General features: G+C 47.4%; 1 protein-coding gene across 2 annotated transcripts in view; it reads right to left on the bottom strand.

The window, feature by feature from the left end:
* Positions 1-17,460, bottom strand: part of RALB (RAS like proto-oncogene B) — a 44,863-nt gene extending 27,403 nt beyond the window's left edge. The window contains exons 1-2 of one of the 2 annotated variants that reach the window (XM_040619010.1): positions 17,293-17,460; positions 16,932-17,118 (exon numbers count right to left, since the gene is read on the bottom strand). The gene's annotated coding sequence lies outside the window, so the exon portion shown is untranslated. The remainder of the gene's footprint in view (positions 1-16,931; positions 17,119-17,292) is intronic. The other variant, XM_040619005.1, reaches the window with a different exon arrangement.
* Between the last annotated feature and the right edge of the window lie 5,105 nt (positions 17,461-22,565).

The following is a 22,565-nucleotide window of genomic DNA, read 5'->3' as shown; positions in this document are numbered from 1 at the left end:
GTGCCACATTTCTCATCAATGTTCCATTAAGGAAACAGCGTCTTGAGTGTTCTATTGTGAACACTGATTCTAGAAGGTACATCATTAAAGTGGCAGCCCTCCCCAGAGGTTCTTTTTATGGCTTAATAAATGCTGTTAGCTACAAAAGTAATAGTAATTTAAAAATACATCTGCGCACACGCAGACACACACTTGGGAGCCAAGGTGAAGACACTGGTCAAAGGTGGACAATTAAAGATCACTAAAGACAGTAACTGCAATGGATTGAAATATATCAAATTTGTTCACAGTAATACTTTAAGTGCGTCTTTTTGGTCACCTTTGGAGGACTAGGAAAACAACTCATTATTTTGAAAATTGGTCAACACAGGGAAAGAATGAAAAATGCATTGTGCTTCTCCTATACTCCGTATTATCGGGTGACTAAATACAGCTGATTCTCGAACCACATGATGGCATTGGGGCACCGACCCTCCCACAGTCAAAACTCCACATATAACTTTTGACTCCCCAAAAACTTAACTACTAATAGCTTAGTGTTGACTAGAAGCCTTGCCAATAACATAAACATTCAAGTAACACATATTTCATATGTTTTATGTATTCTATACTGTATTCTTACAATAAAGCTAGAGAAAATGTTAAGAAAACCGTAGGAAGAGAGAATACATTTACAGCACTGTACTGTATTTATCGAGAAAAACCCACATGTAAGTGGACCTGCACAGTTCAGACCCGTGTTGTTGAAGGGTCAACTGTAACAGATGAAGCAATGTTTCCTTCCACAAAATCTTCTAACAAATCAAGGAATGACAGAATGTGGGCTATCACCATTTTGCGATTCCTCACGGATTAAGAAAATCTAGGCCCTGAGCATCAAAGTCTGCTAACATTACAAAAAAAAAAAAAAAAAAAGACAACTTGACATTACAAGCACCTTGAAAAAGACAAATAGCCATCAACGATGTTGTCTTGTGAAGACAGCTTCTATGGGAATTATGGGAAATATAGGAGACAGGAACATGGTGAGCGTCACCACACAGACACAGCACCGGCAACATAAAAACTGGAGGAAGCTCTATGGAATAAGCCCCCCAGCCTCTTCCACAAATAAACTGCAAGAAGAAAGAGAGATGGAGAGGGAACCTATAAATTATGAGAACTAAGAGACATAAAGTGAGCGAAACATACGGACCTCAATTCGGATCCTAAACACGTAAGAAAACTGGGGACATCTGAATGTTGACTGGGTTTGATAATATTAAGGAATTGTTATTTTTAAAAAATTCCCAGTTACTTACTGGAACCTCCTTACAAATGAAGTGAAATGACATACGGGATTTGCTTCAGTTATCAAGGGGGAGGGGAGCGAGGATACAGATGAAATAAGACCGGCCGTGAATTGATAATTACCAAAGTTGACTGATGGGCAAAAGGCTAACTGGTTACACTGTTCTCTGTACTTTCATACATGTTTGAAAATGTCTGCACTGTAACATTTATAAGACATAATGACAGAAAAGTGGGTGCCTGGGTCGCACTCCCGAAGAGATTCCAATTTAGGAGCACTGTGCTCTGGCACCTGTGTTCGCAGGCTCTCCAGATGACTCCGATTCATGCCTAGCTTTGAACACCATTCCGCTGGACCTGACGCTCTTTGAGAACATTCTCTGTCTTCCTTAACCACTGTTTCACTCATTACCTATCACAGAGAACATACATATTAATTGAATTCACTAACTAAGGTTGGAGCCATTTTATCACCTTAATTCTATAAGTAGAACACGGGATGGCACCATGAACCCACCTTCAAATGAAATTCTTATTTTCTGTTAGTCAGCGGTCTCACAATGAACACTCTCCTGCCACCTTTGTTTTTACAAAGGCCATGCTACGTTGCCATCTTAAGAAAACTGATTCACTTTTTACAATCTGATTCAAAACTTTTTGAGAGTTTTCAAAAAAAAAGTTTTCATGTGAGTTTTCCAGTGTCTGGATGGTGATGACAAAATCTTACCTAATGTCTTCCCTAGAGGCATTTAGTTTTCAGTCAGTCCACAAGTGAATGTTTTCCTCTTCCTATTTCCCTCCTAACTATGGACCCTTTTTCACACTAGTCTTCTATTAATCTCCTGTTCTTCAAATTCAAGTAACAATAATTTCTATAACTTCACTCTAAGGTTTTAAAGTCTTCAGAAACAGGGGAGCCCTGAGTAAGTGAGAAAGAAATTTTTTAAGATTGTCTGTCTTGGGAAAAGCATAGAATTTTACCAAAGATAGGAAAAAATAATGAAGACTTAAAATGATAGACTCACTTCAAATAATGAAATACATTTAAAGAAACAAAAAAGTGATTCTGACTTGAAAATGTGTTCTTAGGGGCGCCTGGGTGGCACAGCGGTTAAGCGTCTGCCTTCGGCTCAGGGCGTGATCCTGGCATTATGGGATTGAGCCCCACATCAGGCTCCTCTGCTAGGAGTCTGCTTCTTCCTCTCCCACTCCCCCGCTTGTGTTCCCTCTCTCGCTGGCTGTCTCTCTCTGTCAAATAAATAAATATAATCTTTAAAAAAAAAAAAAAAGAAAATGTGTTTTTAGATTTTCACAAGTTAGAACAGAACAGAAACTCTAGAAACCAGGAAATAGTGTTTTTTTTTTTAAATACTTTACCAAATTCTATCCATGTCTAAATTTTAATTTTTACTAAATCAGGTTTGGAAGATTGCTGGTACATCTGTAGCAACTTCTTGCAATCCTAGTTCGAATCATCCATAAAAACAAATGGATAAGCCATGTTACATCGCAAGTTCCAATTGAAATGCTTAGTTTTGATAGGAATGGTCACGGGACTGAATCATCACGAAGAATTCTATTAAGTCTTCCAGCTCTCCTCCAAGATAAAAAAGCAGAGGACTACTTAAAGTATGTTAAGTATATTAAGAATAACCAGCCCTTTTGGCAAACATACATCAGTAAAGATTAGTTCAAAAAAGATTTCACGAAATAACACACAACTTTATGCTAATACATAATTTATGGTACTGTATGCCTAGCATTTTTTTTCTAGAAACTGCTCCCCTCCACCGTCCACCTGGTTATTACAGGACAGGGGAGAAGGGTGAGGGAGATAAGACATGCCAGGTTGGTTCATGGCCCCATCCCCTGGGACAAACTGACTGACCCCAAGGAGGGCACCGGACCCAAGCTAGGGAACTAAGCAGCCAGGCCCATGATGGCTACAGCAGGGACAGGAAGCCCCCAGCAGAAGTAAGACCGCAGCAGCCCTCCTGCAGCCCTTGGACAATGTATTTTCCTTCCCAAAAGAAGCGCCTCCTGATTGCTGGGATTTAGGAATGTCAAACTTCTGATTCTTTAATAGATGCCAGAAATTTGGAATTTTATGTGAAATCACCCTTTTTAAAATGTTAATAATTAAATCAATTTTTAAAAGCACTGTGAACAAACAAAGCCTGTCTGCAGGCCACTCGTTTTTGCAAACTAGCAGCTATGTTTTTTGCCAAGCAGCGAAAACCCATCTACAGCAAGAAGGAGAGACAAAGCCAGCACATGGGGAGGAAACACGGGGACAGTTTTGGCAGCCTTCAGGAGGCTGGTTCCAGATGCTCCTGAGTCCCAGCCGCGTGCTGGGCCCCTTCCTTGGCTTGCTTTTGCTTTTCCATTTCTCCGCTGAGTCAGTGACGTGCACTGGTGTCCACCCAGTAAATCCCCTCTGTGGTGTGAGCTCATGTACCTTAGGTTTCAATCACTTCCAACCAAGGGAGTCCCAACTCACTGTACATAACGGCTTTGAAAATACACATACTTGCCAAGTCCAGGGAATCAGACCCAGGCAGGCCCAGGGGGAAAATGTAACGACGCAAAAATACTTCATTCTGCATGAGTAAAGCATGAGCTCTACAAATAGAAATTCAAGTTGAAGGTGCTTCCAGGGAATGCGAACATTCTGCCCCCTTATAGGATTAGGACTCTTGTCCACAGTGAAAGAAAGCCCAACTGAAAGGAGCTTAAGCAAAACAATGATTTACTGGCTCATGTAACCGTGTGTCCAGGAATAAAGCTAGCTCCAGGGGCTCAGATGGTGGCTCCAAAACCCACTTTCTCTCCCCCCATCCCTAGGCTCCACCTCTCCCACCTCTCCGCCTACTACTCTGCCCCCTGCCCCTCCCAGCCCAGAGCCTTTCCACCATCGTCATTCACAACCGAATTCCTTCTCCTTTAACTTTCAACTTAATGTCACTTCCTCCAAGAAGCCTTCCAGGAACCCCGCACCTCAGGTAGCCCCTCTCATCCTCCAGGTTGGCCCCTTGGCTTCTTTCCCTGAACTGATCACACAACTTGCAATTCCTTTCTTTTTCTGCTTACTTGCTTTTTGCTTATTTCTCCCATTCCTATTAAGGGTCCATGAGGCCGGGCTCCGGGTCTGCCCTTTGCCCTCTTAGACTCTTGTACGGTGGGAATATTTCCCTGTTGTCATATAAACCACACTGCAGCCTAAAGAACATTAAGTTTACCCAAACTATGGGCATCATAAAATCCAGAACGCTGTGTAAATTTAACACTTGGGTCCATCCGTACCCTATTTCCATTACTTACGGCCAAAAGCCTAAAAGGCTTAAGCCATCAATTCCTTGTTCCAAAAGCCACGTTGGGCAAATGGATGACATGAATTTCTATTTTTTAAGTTTTGTGGATTTATCTCTAAAGACTTGGACTCTCTTAAGGCTGTTATTTAAGTATTTATTTGAACTTGTTATGGGGTTGTCATTATTAATTATAACACAGGCCCTTAAAAGAGAGACTTCCAGATCATCAAGTAAAGTAAGTTTATTTATTAAACAAGTTTCAGAGTAAACAAAAGATTGTTGCCTTAGGGTCTGGTATTTCCATACAATAGGCCAACTTCCACGGTTATACCACAGACACTCTATTTTTTTTTTAAGATTTTATTTTATTTATTTGACAGAGAGAGACAGCCAGAGAGAGAGGGAACACAAGCAGGGGAGTGGGAGAGGAAGAAGCAGGCTCCCAGCAGACGAGCCTGATGTGGGGCTCGATCCCAGGACTCTGGGATCACGCCCTGAGCCGAAGGCAGACGCTTAACGACTGAGCCACGCGGTGCCCCCAGAGACACTCTTTAAAAATTAGAGCAACCTGGTACTCATAAGACTCTCATCATTTCACCCACTGATTTAAATAAGGATGTCTGAGAAGTTTTATGAACATTTAATTATTCATTTGGCAGTGATTTTTTTCAGACTGTCCATCTCTCCTAGGACTTTGCATTCTGAGAAAGGGGCACAGGCCCCTGCAGGAACGAGCACAACGCAACGGGCTCAGCGCCCCTTAGCTCCAGGTACTGCTGGTCACCTGGCGAAGAAGGTGTTACCAGCTAGCTAACAAGCTCTCCACAGATACAAACTCACTAGGGCTGCTGCCGAACCTCGCTAAAGCCTTCTATTAAATGAAGACACTCAGTCTTGATTTCTCTATTTGGTAAATTTGTATTTTCTTGCTGCTTTTCATTGACTAGGACACTCCAGCAGTGACAGTCCTGGGAAGACACAGCTTAAGTCATCGGCGTTCTCGTCGTTTCTCTTTCTGTGAGCTCAGCCTTGCCTACACATTCTCACCTGAAGAAGGAAACTCGTTTTTCCCTTCCCTTACACAACTGCTATTGTCATTAGCGCCAGTGGATAGAATATTTTTATATTGTCGTACACGTATGACTCAGTTTCCATGTCTATAAAAATAAGGAAGTTGAATTAAATGATCTAAGTTCCTTTCCAGTCTTTTGCTGGTTTTTTCTGAAACCAAATCTGCAAAACAACTTCAATTAGTGCTGCTGAGTGCCTAAGGACATTTATTTTAGGTCTTTCTGCTCCCCAATGAATATCTCTTTATATGGTCTCCCGCCAAAACACACACACCTAAATGAACAAAAGCTAAATTAACTAAAACAAAAACCAGAAAGCTCTGAAGTCACTCACCATAAGCACTCTGCTTCTAACTTGGACCCTTATGCACATGTCGTTCCCTCTTCCAGGACCATCCTTCCTCCTGATAGAGGATCGCCCGTAATTTCGCACTCAGCCTAAATACTTCCTCCACCACCTTCCTACATCTCCCCCAGCATGGCTGACCCTCCCATAAGTGGGCCCCCCTGCGGGCTGATAAGCCTACTGTCGCACTGAGATAAACCCATAATTTCCTCTTAGCTGAGGGCTGTCTCTCCCACCACACTGAGGGCCGCCCATTCATCTTTGTGTGCTCAGCATGCCTTAGGAAATGCTCGGTACTTGGAAAAAATAACCGAGTTCTCCATCTGGGTTGAGAGGTCTAGTCTCAAGTGGATATTTGGTAACTGGTAAACTTGGAAAAGTTAATTCATTTCTAGGATGACTTTCCTGAAGTACAAAGCAACTGAACTATAGTGGGAGGAAATTTGCAAGCTCCGATTTTTTTTAAAGTATACAGTTATTTCTGAAATAAAGTCCCCTTCCCACCATATCCTCACCCCCAATGGAATCTGGGGATTTCACTGGCCCTGGAGAGGTCTACCACCATATACAGACTCTGGTTCCTTCCACCTGCAAAGGCAGCCTCAGAGACACTAGGACCACTTTATCTCGAGCGCCTGGGTGGCTCAGTTGGTTAAGCGTCTACCTTCGGCTCAGGTCATGATCCCAGGGTCCTGGGATCGAGTCCAGCACTGCTGAGCAGGGAGCCTGCTTCTCCCTCTGCCCCTCCCCCACCGCTCATGCTCACTGGCTTTCAAAAATAAATAAATAAATCTTTAAAAAAAATAGAACCACTTTATCTCTCAGTAGCTGAAGGTCAAATTTGGAGCTGGCACACACGTCCCTGTTCTGAACGACTTACCCAAATACAACCCAGTTTAGAGATGTATGACTATTTCCACTTCTACTGCGTCTACTAGCGCACGGCACACGCTCAAACAGAGCTTGGAGAACTTGCAAGGTCACTTAACTAGCCTATGCAGGGCTAGAATCCCGGCAGTTTGGCTTCCGAGCCATGACACTGGGCTGCTCATTCGTGGACTGGGGTGGGGCGGGAAGACCTTCAAACAGGGTATGAAATACTGGAATTTTTATCAACCATACAGAACTATGGATCAGAAAGTTCCTTAAAGACAGAAAGGCACAGGCAACTAGGGGACAAGTTCTAGGGGGAAACAGACCACAAAAAAAGCAGTTCTCATACACCCCAAAGAACCAAAAGCAGGGACTTGAACGGATTCATCCACCCGTGTTCACAGCAGCACTGTTCACAACAGTCGAAAGTGAAAGCAACCCAAGTGTCCACTGATGAATGAATGGAAAACACAACGTGGCCTATTGGTACAATGGAATATTATTCGGTCTGAAGAGGGAATGAATTCTGATAGAAGCTACAACATGGATGAACCTTGAGAACATGAGGCTAAGTGCAATAAGCCAGACACAAAAGGACACAAATATACGATTTCACTTCTATGAAGCACCTAGAAGAGTCGATTCATAGAGATGGAAAGCTGAATAGTGGTTGCCAGGGGCCAGGGAGGACAGTACAGGAGATCGTGTTTAATGAGTGCAGAGCCGCAAAATGGGGATGGTTGAAAATGTTTTGGAGATGGATGGTGGTGGTGATTGCCCAACACTGTGAATGTACTTAATTCACACTTAAAAATCACTAAAATGACAGAGAGGAACCTGGCTGGCTCAGTCAGGAGAGCATGCGACGACTCTTGATCTCGACGTCGTGAGTTCAAGCCCCACGTTGGGTGTAGAGCTTACTTTTTTTTAGAAAATCGCTAAAATGACAAATGTTATGCTATGTATATTTTACCACAATTTTTTTCGGTAATTCTATACCAACTACAGTGTGGGACAGGAGAAAAAACACCTAGCTAGAAGGCTGGAGTCTGCCATTGGGCAGCTAATGCCCCTAGTTCTCTTACCCAAGTTGCTTTTCTCGGCCTCGGTCTCCTCTGTAAAATGTGCAGGGCATGGGTATCCTCAGGGCTATTATGGAGACTAAATGAGAAAACACCTATCATAATACCCGGCTCTGAGCAAGCACTTACGTTTTTGGACATCATTCTGATGTTCTAGAAAGTCCTGAGAAAGAAAATGGTCTAGCAGCCAAACCTACTTGAAGGCAGGATGAGCTGCCAGTCCTTAAAGAAGAACACGAATAGGCCAGGGAGGCTCCTTTGCCGAGACTCAGTCTTCTGAGAGCCGAGGTGACTCCAGTCCAGAACGCCACACCAGGAAGGAAGAGGCCTGGCCTCTGGACGTCGTTCAGCCACGCACTCACTGTATGACTAGGCTAGTCACTTCACCCCACTCGGCCCCAATATTCGCCCCATCTATCTTTCAAGGTAACCGGGAAGGAACAAATGGGAAAATTCATACTAAAGGCTTCCGCGCCTCGGAAGCATTTTCAATATGGAAACAGGAGGAGTGTTATCAACGGAGGCCCTTCAGACCCTTCTCTCTTCTCTATCACCCAAAAGACAATGCCACTCACCTTGAGAGGCATGGCCAGTGGGCATCTCCGTGGGACCTACCCTCAGTCTCCTCCAGCAGCTCCGGAAATTTCTCTAACAGAAACAGTCCTTCATTCTCTTCCCTGCTAGCTCCTGTACAAAGGGTTAGGGAACCTAGGGAAGCTGCCACCTAGGCAGCCATGACTGGGGAGCTACAATGCCAGAAGTGGGTCTGCCTTCTCTACAGGGGCAGCATACAGCTGAACACCCTCTGCCCAGTCCCAGCCAGAAGTACAGATGTGCCCCCTCCTCCCTCGTTACTGGAACTCCCTTCCCAACAGGACTGCACCATCCTCTGAAATGACTCATTCCCCACCCCCCACCCCCACCCCCATGCCCAGAACACCCGCCAACTCTTCAAGACCCTCCACCTCTTCCGAGAATGTTCTTCTACCTCTTAGCTTTCCCTAAGTCTCGGGTGTGCCCTGGGGACACCTTATCTTAAGCAGATGCTATCTTCCTCTCCTGCCAAGTGCCTCAGGGCCAGGAAGAAGGAAGTGTCCTTCCTCCCTCCCACTGTCACTTCTAGTAGACGACTTCCCTCAGAAAAATAATCTCCTCCCTCCTGCAAAAAGCCCACATCTTCAAGGCGTGGGCAATTCATTTTCCCTCACCTTGCTGCCCTCGTATCATCCCTGGACCTCGTCACTTCCCACATCTATTGCTGTATTTGCTTCCGGTTCACAGACTTCCCTTCTACTCCATCTCTGTCATCCTCCTCAGTGACTCCTGCGTTCCTATGGATGACCTGTCGCAGAGCTCCGCCTCTCCCAAGGCCACGACCTCTTCTCTGGAAACCGCTTCCTTCATTCTCGCATCACTGTCGCGCTCAGGCCCCTCACTTCACCATCAGAAACAGCTGTCTCCTCCAGGTCTCCAGCCTCGGCCTCCTTCCTTCTAGTTCGCTTGCTCAAATACCCACTACCGGTACTGCTAGCACAGTTGCCTCCCTGCTGGTCACTTGCAAGCACTGGCCTCTGGCACTTTCTCTCTGGGCGTTAACTCCCTCCCAGCCCCGCCTCCCTCCTTCAGCAGCTTAGATCTCACAGTATGAAAGCCCTCTTGCTGATACAGGCCCGCCCTCGCCCCTTGGACTCCCTTTCACTCTACACTGCCTAGAAATGTTACTGTGATCCCCCCACGCCCTCCCCATGCTCCCTCTCGACAGATAACCTCACCTCATTTTTCCCCAAACACAAGCCATGGGGGACAAGCTCCCTCACTGCTCCTCCGCCAAGTCTACGAACCTCCCAGAATGCACGCCCACCTCCTCTTGTCCTGTACATGGATGGCACCCCACTGCTCTTAGCACAGCCCCTCCCTCCCGGCCCAGGAAGTCACTCCTGCCATTACCCCCTTTTTCCTGCATCATTCGTCAGTCTTTACCTCCGCAGGGGACCATCCCCAACAGCACAGACTCTCTAATTAATCTTCATCCTAACCACACACGCCCATTTGATCGCCTATGTCCCTCTAGCTGGTGACACAATTTCCCTGTGCCCCTGGTTATCTCTACCAACGCTTCTCCAACTTCAGTTACCTGGAATCTCGTTAAGATGTGTATCCTGCTTCAGTGGGTCTGGGGTGGGGCCCAAGAGTCAGCACAGCCAACCAGCTCCCAGAGGACGGTCAGGCCCAAGGACTCCACTCCGCATAACAAGGCCTGCGGCTCCTTCCCTGATTACTTCCTTTACACAGTCCCTCCGAGTGTGGCTCCCTCCGCCAGCAAAATTTCCTGAAACTGGGCTGGTCAGGATCACCCATCAACTCCACGTTGCAAACTCCAATAAAAACTGTTCTTTCTCCTCTCCCACGCCCTCCCTCTTTTCACAAAGGAGCTTGTAGCAACTGTGAGAGAAAGCTGCCTGGAAAGGGGAAGGCCCGTAGGAGGCCAGTTCAAACACCCCGCTTGGCATCTCCCTCCGGATGCTGTGGGCCGGCCTCGGGAGCACCACACTCTCCCACGGGCCCTGCTGCTTCTCTGACAGCTCACTGGCTGCCTCTTGCTCCTCTACCTGGCTTCTAATGTCAGTCCCCCTCAGAGCTCAGTCTTAACACCCTTCCCACCCCTCCACTCTCCTTCAGTGGCCTCGCCTATTCCTGCGGCCCTACAAACAGCTCCCAAACCTTGAAAACACAGCGCAGAGCACTTTCCTGACCTCCAGTCTCCTCTCCCTCCGCCTAACTGCCACCCATGTGGGTGTCCTGCCCTTAATTCCCAAAACAGAATTCTGGATTCTTCCTGCCCTGCTTCAAGTCTGCTCCTTCTCTGCTATTCCCCACCTAGTAGTTACTCAAGTAACTAGTCGTCTCCAAGTTATTGGTAAAGCCAAAAACCTAGGAGTCATCTCTGATTCCCCTTGCCTCTCCCCCCAACTCTGTTCATGCCCAGTTCTACTGGTTCCCTCTCCAAAACCCATTTCAAATCCACCCACTTCTTCATCTCTGCCGCACCTAGGCCCGGGCGCCAACCACTGAATGGCCACAACTTCCTAAATGTCTTGTCATGGCCACTTGAGCCCCTCTTCATCTATTCTCCACACAGCCCCTGCAGTGAATTTTCCAAAAATACAAATAAAAGTGTGCACTTTCATAGCGCACCATGAATAAAATCCAAACCCGCTATTCACCACGGCCTACAAGACCCTACCCAAACCTTTCTTTCCCTGGCCTGCTTTGCCTTCCTTCCGTTCCATGAATATGCCCAGTGCCTTCCTACCTAGGACCCCTTTCACAGTCTACTCTCCTCTTGTAGTGCTTTTAGGGAGACCTGAAGCAAGAGGAAGCAAGCGACATACAGTCAAGTAACTGAAGGAGACCCCTGGGGCCGCCTGGAGAAGAAAGACAGAGTCCACCGCGAGATGAAACGACATGGGAAAGGAATGGGCCAGATCATTTAAGACCTGGTAGGCCCAGCAGTTTACAGATTTTAGACTTTCTACTGAGGGCACTGGAAAGCCACTGAAGTGCTTTAAGCAAACCGGTGACACAATGAGCCCTGCATGTTGAAAAGCTCACTCTAGCGAGAGTATGGAGAAACAGAAGGGCCAAAAGCAGATGTGGGAGATACAGCAGACCAGGCCAGAGACGAGGGTGGCCTAAGAGCATGACAGCAGATTTGAGGAAAATGGCTAGATGTCAGAACTATCTCAGAGGATGTGACGCTGTGATTTATAAGAAATCGATACCTGCTCCTTCAGATGGCCAAAATATATGCCTCACATATATTTGGTCTGCATACAGTTTCTCTCACAGATGCCCAAACCCTTGGAATTTCCATAATGCTAAGGGCAATGGGAGCATCTTTTGTTAGAATGTGTGGTCTCTGGTCCTCAGTTCCTGAAGAGCTTCAGATCCATAAAGGTGAAATGAGTGTCTTGTTATTCATAACAAGGCCTTTCCACCACAACCGGGTTTGTGCTAATGAGGTGACCTTTAGACCACCCAGGACAGGTGCTGGTTGCCGGAGGAACCAACCTCGAATAGGGGGTTAGAACTTTCAGTTTTACCCCCTGACCTCTGGGGAAGGGAGAGGGGCCGGAGGTTGAATTAATCACCAGTGGCGATGATTTCATCAATCCTGTCTAGATAATGAAGCCCCCATACAAACCCAAAAGGAGGTTCGGAGAGGTTCCAGCTTGGGGAACCAGACAGAATACTTCCATGTGCCACCATGGTGGGCCCCCAACTCCATGAGGACAGAAGCTCCTTTGTTCCAGACCTTACCCTATGTATCTCTTCGTCTGGCTGATTCCTATCCTTCAATATCTCTTGTAATAAACTGGTAATCTAGTGAGTAAATGGGCTTCCTGAGTTCTGTGAGGCGCTCTAGCACATTATCAAACCCAAGCAGGGGGTTAGGCAAACCTCTCCGGTTTAGAGCGAGTCAGTCAGAAGCCCAGGTAACAATCTGCACTTGCAACTGACATCTGAAGTGGAGTGTGGTCTTGCGGGGCCAGGCCCTTCATCGGTAGACTCTGGTGCTGTCTCCAGGCAGATAGTGTCAGAATCGAGCTGAAATGTGGACACCCAGCCCACGTCAGAGAATTGTGCAGTGGTGCTGGAAAAACCACACACATACCCCGCCTTGGAATTCGGTACTGAACCCCTTTAGACATGAAAAAATGGCAGAACTTAATGACTGAACACCACAATTTTAGATTTTAAAAAGGCTTAACATGCAAGTATGAGTAGAGGTCCCACCGTGACTAAATCCACTACTCAGAAGGGATCAGCTAATCTACACTCCAGGACCGTCCACTGAGCCTTTCCTGTTTTTCCCGGCGGAGTGGGGTGGAAGGGAGGAGAGGACGATAGGAGAGGCAGGATGAAAGAAAAGAAAGATACTAGCTACAAATGAGAGCAGCGAATGGGAAAAAGGCCAAAAATGGGAAGAAAGGAAACACAAGCTGTGCTGAGTGTCCAGTCTGCCCAGTGACGACTCCAGCAAACTTCAACTGGGCTGGGATGAACAAAAGCCATTCTCACCAGCCTTCGCTTTCTGAAGTTACATTTTAACATGATTTATGAACTCTCTCGTTCTAAATATGCCTCGCTCCAAGGATATTTGCTCAATGACAATACCACAATCACAGAAGTTTCAGAGATGGAAGGGAACTCGGAGGTCATTTAATTAGGCTTTGGGCTCAGGATGCCTCTTCTCTCCACCTCTAGACACTTCAGGAAGATTTCATGTAGAAGCTAAAAGAATAAAGTCCTTCTGTCCAGGTGGATAATTAAAAGGTAGTAAGTTCTCAAAAGAGAAATGAAAAAGTGCTGGCCAAATAAATATTGTCCAAAGATTTAAAATAATTGGGAGAGGGGACAGGGTTTAGGTTCTCCAAGATTTTTTTTTTTAGCTACTTTGCCAATGAGTTTTATTTTAAAAAAATACACAGATGGGGGCGCCTGGGTAGCGCAGTCGTTAAGCGTCTGCCTTCAGCTCAGGGCGTGATCCCTGCAATCTGGGATCGAGCCCCACATCAGGCCCTTCCGCTGGGAGCCTGCTTCTTCCTCTCCCACTCCCCCTGCTTGTGTTCCCTCTCTCTCTGGCTGTCTGTCAAATAAATAAATAAATAAATAAATCTTTTTAAAAAAAATACACAGATGATTAATGACTAATTTTAAGCTGTTCATCAAGGAGCTAGTTTTGGCAATAATTTTTTAACCAATTTGTTTTAGGGTTAAAAAAAAGAACTCAGCTGTTGCATTTGGTTTAGGGATCAGCAAGATTTAAATTTCTAATTTCCAAAGCTACTGCATATTTGGCTAATTAATTCTAGCATCTGACAATGAAGAACCAGAAGAAAGAACATAAAGTTAAAAGTCTAATATTAAAAGTTTCTAAAATGGTAAAAGCTCCAGCTGCATTTTATTCTCCTGGAGTACATATTTTAGTAAGCATGTGAAACAAAGATTCTTCTCAATAATGTCTGGTCTAAAGCTTCAAAAGGAAATCTGGTAGCCTCTGACAATGTCAAGGGACCTCAAGCTTCCCTCCTGCAGTCCCATTGTACCCCATTCGGTCTATGTGCCAGCAGAAGGGATGATACGTCACCTCCAAGATTAGATGCAAAGATACCACACTTCTCATCTTGATTGTCCCTTTCTCTCTCTCCCTCTCTCAGATCACTTGCTCTGGGGAGAAACTTAGTTACCATGTTGTGAAGGGTCCTATGGAAAGAGGCCCACATGGTGCGACACTGAAGCTTCCAACCACCAGCCACGTGAGTGAGCCAACTTAGAAGCAGATTCTCCAACCCCAATCAAGCCTTCAGATGACAACAACCTCAGAAGAAACCCTCAGCCAGAAGCACCTGCCAAGCTGCTCCCCGATTCCTGAACTTCAGAAACTGTATGAGATAATAAATGTCTCTTGCTTGAAGCTATTACATTTGGGGTAATATAGTACACAGCAGAAAATTCATTCGAGACAGACAAACTACAGAGGTGGCCAGCTACACAGGACCAAACCACTAGAGTTCCTTCAACTCATGCCATATACTAAGTAAAATTACAGAGCTTGCCATGTTTTCCTTTGGATTGGACCTCACTTGAAATTTTCTATGTCAATTCCCAGTCTGGTGGGCCTAGAGTATACTATAGCAAAGTTGTCCACAAACCCTGGCAAAAGCAACAATGACGATATATTAGCAATTATCGATTAACAGCGCCATTTCCTGCATTTAGATTTCATTTTTTTTCAAAAAGCACGGACTCCCCAAAGATTGACACCCACCACAGAGAACACTCACAGAAATTATAAGCAGTTCCTTTTTTTAAGAGTAACATAAACTTGAAATACCATCCCTCTCTGACTTTCCACTTCCACATTCTTTTCAACTTTCTTCCCACTCTCACCCACCCAAAGCCTCATAGACCCTCTTGCCTACTGGCCCCTCTCCATTTTGAAACCTTTAAGAATACGTACACATATATGCCTCATATTTGTATTCCTAAGTAATCAAAAGGACTGAGGAGCTAAAGGAGCCAGTTCATGGCCAAACCTCCAAGGCCAGATATGTTAGACCAGTGGGTCTGTGCCAAGTGGATAGCTGATGCTCAGTAAATGTGAATTTCCCTCCTCTTCCTTACCCACCTCCCCCGTGATTAGGGAAGTGTTCCATTTTCTCTGGTACTCTGGTCTCTCTGATTCAGACTTCTCAACAACACATAATCACTTGAAAAAAAAAATCTCAAGCGTCTTGCATATCTAACAGCAGGGGCTGTTTGTTTAGAAGTAACTGGAGCCAATGAAAAGTGGGACTCTCGCCTATCATCTTGAGACATGTTACACTGGGAACATTAGGAGAGTTCACCAAGATCTCTTCCAACACTGTTGTTATACTGTCTCCAAATTTAGCTTTCAGAAAAGGTCTCCACTGATGTTTCTAACTTCCATAAATTCCATGAGTGGAGAGGAATTTAGTAACTGAATGCCAACAGGCATTGTGGGATTGGGCGATGTGGCACAACGGATTACCTCAACTCTCTGGTTTACAAATTTCCAGAGTCTCGAGCCATTTCCAGCCAAGGCAAGAACCTTCAAGAATTAAGCCAAAATTCAAAGCTTTTTTACTTCCCTCACCTTCCACCAACACCCGTTTAGATCCCATTTGACGTTCGAATTCTTGTCTTCCTACCTATGTGTCTTGGTTCCATATTCACAAAGTCCTGGGAAAGTTTCTACCACAAACGAAATCTTACTGAGATCTCAGATCCCCACTGTTTCCAATGGGAAATACCATGAAAAGAAAAGAAAGGAAAGACTCAGATATGGTCAGAAGAATGTAGACGAGGGGACAGGACTAAAACCACACACAAGGAATGTGTATGCCTGGCCTTATTCCTACCCCCACCTCCATCCCATCCCCACTACCACAAAGAACACCTTCAACATTCCTAACTTCATGTCATCCTAACAGGTAGGGGAAACTATTGCCAACGTCTCACTGCTGTGGACTCTCCAGCTCAGACAGGTGAAAAGTCATGCTCAAGATCCCGCCACGAATAAAGTTTCAAAACCAGTATCAAATCTAGGTCTTCACACCCTGACCTCTTTTTCTTCCCTATATCCAATGCCACCTCCACAGTCACTCCATTTCTGAGAACTTCCATGTTCTAATTCTGTCGCTCCGGGTTTAACGAACATTGCCTTCACCTGTTTTGGGCTTTGACATCCAAGAAAGTCGCGCTCAGCTGTAGAAGGTGGGTCATTTACACATCTAAAGGATACACTGTAGTCTTTGCCAATCAGTGCCCGCTACCCATCCCCAAAGCTTAGAAAGAAATGAGGTTAGAAAGCTAGGCCAAAGCAGAAAGTTGCCTGGTCTACAAAGGTTGAAATCATCTCACAGGGAAGGTAAATGAACAATCAGCCAAGTCTCTTTCAGGGGCAATTCTAAAGCAGTCCGCCAGCCACAAGAACGTCTTCCCAGAAGACTCACCTGATAACAATATCAAAGCTCCAACGTTTCCAATATTCATCTGTAAATTAGCACAGAAAGGACACTGCTCAAACAAGCAGTCTGGGCACAGCTATCTTTGCCACTAGCAGTTCTGAACCAACCACGACCCAGATAACCTTACATACCTACAAGAGGGCAGAAAAAGAGGAGTGGAAACCTGGTCCAGCCAAACAGTTCAAGTCTGTGGTGCTTCCTATTAGAAGCCACATTCAGTGTCAGCCTCTATCAGAAAGGAATTAAAGGGTGGGGGCTGGAGGGGGGCGGGGGGAAGAAACAACTTTAGGCTCACTTGCAAGACAGGACCAAAAACATACCAAACAACTTTTGGAACTAAGCCCCGGTTCAGTCCAAGTTCTTAAGGTACTAATAAGTTTTTGCAACACTGTAATAGCTCTTACCCTGCCCACAGCGGCAACTAAGGAACTGAGGAAGTGGACCATCCTCCGGCCGGAGGCCCGAAAGGGCAGGAAGTGGAAGCAGAGGCCATTTGTGGGAAAAGGGAAGGAGCGGCGAAAAGGGAGAGGCTGGGGCGCCGCCCCCATTTCCTCAGTCCCGGGCCGGTCTCGGAGGTTTTCTCCAGGGGACCTGCCGGGGCCAAAGGGAGCCGTCAACCCCGCGTGGCCCTCCGCCGCCCTCCACAGCATGCACGCAGAGCGCAGGGCGGCAGCCGGCCACAGAGCGCGGGGCAGCGCACCCCACCTCCCCAGCCCGCGCCCCACCCCGCCGGGAGCGGGCCTGTCGGGGTGCGGGCACACTTACCTGGGACCCGTCCCGCGCCGCCTCGGCCGTCCGCACCGGTCCCGCCGCTCTTAAAACTGCCCCGCCCTCTCCTTCGCCTCCTCCCGGGGCCGGACCCCAGCAGTCCCCTGCCGATTTGTCATTGAGCAGCCCTGCTCGCTTCCCCACCCCCCGAGCGCGCCCCCGGCGTCGCCTAGGCAACCCCGCCTCCCGAGAGAGCGCGCTTTCCTTCCGCTCCCGCCCTCCCCCTGGAGGCCACGCCCACCGAGAGCGTGTTGGCCAATCCAAAGTGGGGCTGGGAAGCTGGGGAGGGGGCTCTGCCAGTGAGAAGCCGCCGCAGGCGGGAGGGGCGGGTTCGGCACGCCTGCCCCGCCCACCTCCGCTTCCTCCTCCTGCCCGCGGCCGGCCTCGCTGCGCGTGACCGCTGCTGCAGTGAGGAGTCGAGTTGGTCCGGGGACTCTGGGCGTGGGCGGATGGACGGTGCTCCAGTCGTGGATTTAGGTCAGAGCGAGGCCAAACTAGTGGAAAGCAAAAGGGAAGGCCAGACCGATATAGAAAAACCAAAATTACGATGCGGCGCGGGCGTGTCTCAGGGTCCAGGAGGCTGTCAGGACGCCGGCCGGGGGCACCTGAGGCCGCAGGACTTCCGCCTGCCTCCACGACTCGCTTGCCTAAATGACATCCCATTAGCAGTAACGGAGTGACTTGACCAGTGCCTCGCAATAACTTGATCCAGATCACATACAAGGGGGGAGAATCCTAACCCCAGGTTCCTTGAGGCAGGAAGTGCAGTAGGCAACCTCACGGACAGGTTTTTCTCCCACATCCTGCCCCCGTCATTGTCCTCCAAATCCAGGGAACTTGTTATTTTCTATCCAAATGCGGTTTTCTCTCGGCTTGATTTTCCTAACTATCCCCCCCTCCCTAGAGCTGAATCCTCTCCAACCCCCCTCAGCAGGATTTGTGGCCCCACTGACCCTCACATGGCCCGTCGCACTGTATCCCAATTGTCTAAATGCCCGCCTCTATAATCTCTAGGGATGGACACTCTTGTTCAACTTGATATCCACAGCAGCTAGCTCATTCTTTCCTTGTTAATAATTACACATGAGGATACTGGTGTATTATGTGAGAGGCTTTATGCCTTGATTAGATTGGTCTGTAAAAGCAACTAACAGATGCAAGCCCTCCACCAACAGCTGTATCAAAAAACGCACAGAAGCTTTACCTTAGTCTTCAATAGCAGGCTTCACAAAACACATGTAACTGGAAGAGTATCCTAGTGTTACACTACCTTAAATTTTCTGTTTTATCTTTCTCATACACATCAAAGACTTATTGCGTGCTAAGTATATGGCAGAAACGCTGCTAGGAGAAGGAGAAGAGGTGTCTCAAAAAGGAAGTTCTCTAGTATTTATAACCTAGAAGGGAAATCAGACTCAAACCTCTTCTTAGGGAGTAATGATTAAGTGCACAGATTTTGGAATCAGAAAGCATAGGTTCAAAGGAGGACTCTACCATATAACTAGCTGTTACTTTAGGAAGTTACTTAACCTCTGTGGGCCTCAGTATCCCCAGCTGCCCAGTAGGAGTGGGACCTCCACTAGAAACTGGGGAGTGCTACGATTTTGGTGAGGACTCAACAAATGTTACTTTAAAGAGTGATTGCCACTGGAGGCTACGACGTATACTCAACCCAGCGACAGCATTTCCACCCAAGGCCTGTGATATCTGGGAGCGTATGACACCACCATTTTGCCACCAATGCTGTGTGCAGCCTGGTGGAAAGGAGCTGCTGTCGTGATGCCATTTTATCCAATGGAAGTTTAGATAGGGGAGCTGCCCGTAGCATCCTGCCCAAGTGAAATGAGTAGTTCGGGGAACAAGATCACGGTCATGGGCAGATGAGGGTTTTCCCATCTCTACACCCACAGCAATCACAGGAGAATCTCTCACCTTTCCTGGGGTGTGTAACTGCCATTCCTTTGTATCACCTGTCTACCTGGCCTCAGCCTCAGTACTCTGGGATTCTGGACTTTACCAGTAGGATCATCTATTCAGCCCCTGGATATGCCAGGCCCTAGCTGAGTGTGGTAGGTTCAGAGGATAATGGCAGGACTCTTTTGGAGGGGCTGTCCCCCAGCTCCAGAACATGCCCCACCAGAGAAAGAGCATTGGCAGACCCTGGCTGCAGCTGCCTCGAGGACTGCTTGTGTTAGGCCTCAAGATCCTCTTGTCTGCTGAGCTGCTCTTGAGGGACCTCTGCCTCCCAGCAGAGCCAGGGGCCTGAGCAACAGCAATACAAGATCCTGCAAGGTCCCTCTAACCCTTTGCAGCTGTGGAAAGAACATTCTAGACACTCCCTCCTTCAAAAGTATTTACTGAGTATTGTGTGAATCTTTAGTGCTGTTTAACAAATATTTCCACTTCTGTCTCCTGGGCACTAGGTAGGATGGAACTTTCTAGCTCCCTTTGTTGGGCGAGGCTGTGTGACTGGCTCTAACCAATGCCTTGTGAGTGGAAGTCATTTGGGGGGCCAGAGAACTTATTTGCCAATGCGAGACGCTCCTAAGCTCTTGTCTCTATGGTATGGCCCCTGTGAATGTTTGGGTGGTGGCTGCTCCGTCAGCCTGGGACCCTCCGATGTACACAGCGCTCCCCCTGCCAACCCGTGGTGACATTTAGCATGACCGAGAAACAAACCTTTGTGGGTTGAGGGCACTAAGATTTGGAAGTTGTCTGTTACTGCCCATAGCCTAGCCTGCTCTGATACAGAGTCCTAAAGTATGCTAAGCTGGGGACGCAGGGGTGAACAGCTCAGAGAAGGGGACAGGTAATAAACCAGTAGACAAACAAGCAGGTCAGCGGGTATGAATTGTGTCCTTACAAATTAGTTGAGACTGGGTAGTGAAAAAAGGTCTCTGTCAGAAGGTGACATTGAAGCTATGCCCTGAGGGGGGAAAAGGAATCAATCTCAGAAAAAGGCTGATGGAGAGGGGAAGCAGAGCCGACTGTCTCAGGCGGAGGAACAAGCATGCACAAACTCCTAAGGCAGAAAGAGGCTTGGTCCTCTTAAGAACAGAGGGCAGACCCCGGGAGGGGTGCCGTAAGCAGGGGGAAGTGAGGCCACACAACGATAGAGAGGGAGATGGGAGCCTGCTTAGGTGGGGGCTTCTAGGTGATGATAAGGGACTGGAATTTGCTCCAAGTGTGACAGAGAGCTACTGAGGCGGTTCAAGCCAGGAGGGTGACATGTTTGATTCAGGTTTTAAAAAGACTACCCTGGCTGTTGTGTGGAAAATGGGCTGCAAGAGGCAGATCTGGGAATGGAGGTAAGGAGGCTGTTTCAGGAGTCCAAGCGGAGCGGGGTCCACAGGAGCAGAGGCTAGAAGGGTAATCTGCTCTCAGATAATAGGAGATGTGGGGAGACTGCAGCTGGAGGGGAGCAAGAGAGCTGATGACTAAACCAGGGGTTTCTCCTGCCAAATCCCAGAGGAAGCAGGGGCAAGTTGGAAGCCAGGCCCCCCCAGAGGTGCTTTGCCCCCAGGAAGATAGTGCTCAAAAGCCAGGAAGGAACCGGGGGCGGGGGGTTGAGGTGTGGAGCAGACAGCTGACCAATTTCCTAGGACATAAGCTAGCATCAGAGACTTTCCCATGAGCCTGCAGTGTATCTAACGGATGGTATTACTAGACAGAGGCTGACAAGCTCCAACACCCCGTGAGCATTTGATACTTGGTGTCCACCTGGATTGGAAAAGAAAGGGCGCCACCAATCTATAGATGGAAAAACAAAAACCATTCTTCCCTACTGAGTGTTATAGAAAGAATCTACTGTAAATAGCAAAACTGGGGGTGGGGCGGTATCTGGGTGGCTCAGTTGGTTAAGTGTCCAACTCTTGATTTCAGCTCAGATCATGATCTCAAGGTCAAGGGATTGAGCCCCACGTAGGGCTCCATGCTCAGTGGGGAGCCTGCTTGAGATATTCTCTCTCTCTCTCTCTCTCATAAATAAATAAATCAATCTTTTTAAAAAATAGCAAAATTTGATGGAGTTCCCCTTCAGCAGTTGGGTCATCTTTCTAGTCTGTCTCTCCACCCCTCCGTGCCCGTGTGTTCTCACCCCACTTCCTGTGATCTCACCCTGTTCTCAGGAGTGGGTCTCATAGCCGCATTCACACTCAGGACTAAATGACTAATGACAGCTCAGTAGTGCTTACTTCTTCCTAGACGTCTGGATCACCCAGTCGATCAAAACCTAAGGTCCTAGGCCAGCGGAAGTCTTCAGGGGAGGACTGGAGATCTTGAATTCACAACAACTAGAATGGAATGATTTACCCTTCCCCAGGAAAAGGGTCGGACTCCCAAGTCCACACGCAAGGCGTCAGATAAGGGTAACACATGATTCGAATCTTCTCCAAAGACTGGGTACCATCCCAAGCCTTCTTTCCTTGCAGCTGTGTGCTGGCAGCTACCAAGGAAAGCCCCTGGCATTTACTTATTCCCAAACACGTTCAAACTCTTGACTTTAATGCTCGATCTAGGCATTGCCATGATAAAAGACTTACTGGAGGGTTTAAAAACCACTTTTTGCTATGTGTCTTACTGAGGGCCTTTTTTCCTCATTACCGTCCTTCTCTGTGGTCGCTGCAGCCCCAGCCAGCCAGCAGGAGCTAACCAGATGTTTCTGGAAATGGCTCTGCTGGAAAGGCAGAGGCCCACGTAATTAGCTAGAGGATGAGTTTCAACCGTCCAAAAGAAATTCATCTACTTGGGAAACACGTTGGGGGAAAAAAATGACTCGTTTTATTCTAAATTATTGAATTAGCTAGATTTATCTTTCTGCCATCGTTGCTTACAAAGAATGATCTCCCAGAAAGGTAGTGAAATCTGTCTTGTCATGAAATACTCAGTCTTTGTCATTAGGACTAATCCCCACTCCCTGGCAGCTCATGTTCTCCCCTCCTCCCCGCCCCCCGTCCATCTTCGGGGAGACGCGCGCTCCCTGCTTCTGGAAGTCTGCGTAGTGATCAAGCACCATAGATCTGGTACTGACCTCCAGGTAACCAGATGAAAGCCCCTGCAAGGGGAGGGGTACGCATTAAGCCCCCTTGCACAACCTGTGCAGGTGGCAATCCCAGTCTTGGCACTCAGGGCCATAAATTGCAGAAAGCGATTTACTCTCCAGGTAATAGCGGAGACCCAGACACAGCAGCTGGATGGGAAGGGCCGGCTGGGCAGAGGTCGGAATTCTGTTCTCTGCCCCTCTGGTCCCACTCCTGCCTGCCTTCACCTCT

The sequence above is a fragment of the Ursus maritimus genome, unplaced genomic scaffold (genome assembly GCF_017311325.1).
Source record: "Ursus maritimus isolate PB19 unplaced genomic scaffold, ASM1731132v1 scaffold_1, whole genome shotgun sequence".
Taxonomy (NCBI): Eukaryota; Metazoa; Chordata; class Mammalia; order Carnivora; family Ursidae; genus Ursus; species Ursus maritimus.
The sequence above is the reverse complement of the archived record's forward strand: the minus strand, read 5'-3'. Positions and strand labels throughout refer to the sequence as shown.